This window comes from Culex quinquefasciatus, chromosome 2 (assembly GCF_015732765.1).
Source record: "Culex quinquefasciatus strain JHB chromosome 2, VPISU_Cqui_1.0_pri_paternal, whole genome shotgun sequence".
NCBI classification, from domain to species: Eukaryota; Metazoa; Arthropoda; class Insecta; order Diptera; family Culicidae; genus Culex; species Culex quinquefasciatus.
In genome coordinates, this window is record NC_051862.1 from 174,954,103 (window position 1) to 174,956,147 (window position 2,045).

A 2,045-nucleotide genomic window follows, 5' to 3' on the forward strand; every position below is an offset into this window, starting at 1 on the left:
ATGGCTTAGAATCATACTGACCGTGGTAGAGAAGTGTTCAAAGTACCTCAAGAAGAACTTTTCATAACATTTTGAAAAGTTTAAAAAGTTAGTTAACTAAAGTTAAGAAAATGTTGGTGAAACTCATTATTATAAACTTCTCAAAGTGCCATGATTTTCTTAATGAACATGATTTTGAATCGGAAAACGGAATGCATTTTCGGATTCTTTGGACAATTTTCCACTAGGAGAAGGTTAAATAAGTTTGTAAATAATAAACAATATGTGGTTTTGAAAAAAATCTCGAAATTTATATGCAATTTCAGTTGAACAAATTTCATGTAAAATGTGAAAACTTGTGATTCATGCTTCGAATTCAGCATAAAATGCAATAAAATCGATAATTTTACAAACAAAACTAGTTTTAACAAATTTCAGGCAAAATTCCGACTTTTCATCAATTTTACCTAAAATTTATATGTATTTTGTTAAAAAGCTTATAAACTTAGTTTACTAAATATAAACTTTGTTTTTTTTTCTTAAAAACTATATTAGCTACTTTAGTGATGCTACATTTAACGTACAAATAAAGTTTTAACATCTTAAATATGATTTTAACAAGAAAAACTATGACTATCAAAGTCACCCCGGAATTTGAACAAGGAAATCAACGTAACTATTTTTCTAAACACTATTGAAAAAACTTTTTTTTCCAAAATAGTGCATGGACTTTGTGTGGCCTACCCCAGTACATGTTTTAAAAATAATAATATTGAGAAAAACCTTACTTGTTGGAAAATATTCCATAAACAAATTGAAATCTTATCAAAGTCACCCCGGTTTACGGTACTCAAAATTTCAGTGTTTACAATATGGGTATCAAACGATCAGGATTTTCCTTACATTTCGAATGTAATAACAACATTTTTTGGAAATACTAAAACATTTAACAAAACTACGTATTTTCGAGAAAAAAAATCCGTTTTTACAATATAGGTATCAAATGATAGGGGTTTTTTCATACATTTAGAATGTAATAACATAATTTTTAAAAATACTCAAAATTTTCACAAAACTACACATTTTCGAAAAAAAAAACCCAAAATTTCAGTTTTTAGAATATAGGGGAAATATACCCATTTTAATCACTCTAAGCCGTTCGACCAATTCTCATCACTTTTGCAGTTTTCCGCTATTAAATCAACATTTTTAAATACTTAAACAATGGAGAGTTGCTTGCTCACTTTTATTTGAGCTATTTGTTACTTTGGAACAGTCAAAAACACTTTATGAAAGCTGTAATTCATGATCAAAGTGCTGATAGGCCGATAATAGAAATAGGCTGAGAAAGGGTAGATTTCCCCTAGGTATCAAATGATTGGGATTTATTCACACATTTCAAAAGTTATAACGCAAATATGTGATAATATTAAAATTTTCTAAAATCTACGTATTTTCAAAAAAATGCTCAATTTTTTTTTAGTATTTTCAAAAAATATTGTTATTACATTCGAAATGTATGAAAAAATCCCCGATTTTACCCATATTGTAAAAACTGAAATTTTGAGTATTTTTTTTCGAAAATACGTAGTTTTGTGAAAATTTTAAGTGTTTTCAAACAAATTATTTTACATTTTAAATGTATGAAAAAATCCAAGCAATTGATACCCATATTGCAATAACAATAATTTTGAGTATTTTATCGAGAAACATTGCATTTTCAAAATACAGGAAAAATACGTATTTTTGTGAAAATTTTCATGAAATTATAATTTCAATGGATAGCTGACATCATCCCGATTCCAAAACGCTTTAATTTTTCGATGTCTGTATGATTTTTCATACGATTATAGCCAATGTCTCCCATATAGCCAAAATCTCATAAGCTATGTGCTTCAGTTATACACTGGACCGTGCTTAACCGAGGCAGCTGAACGAATCAAAACCGGGGCAGTGCAAAACCGAGGCGTGCAAAACCGGGGCATGACTGTATTAAAAAATCTAGTTTAAAAAAAAACAAATTTGCACAATTTTTTTTTATTCGCATTATTAATGTCAAATCAAAT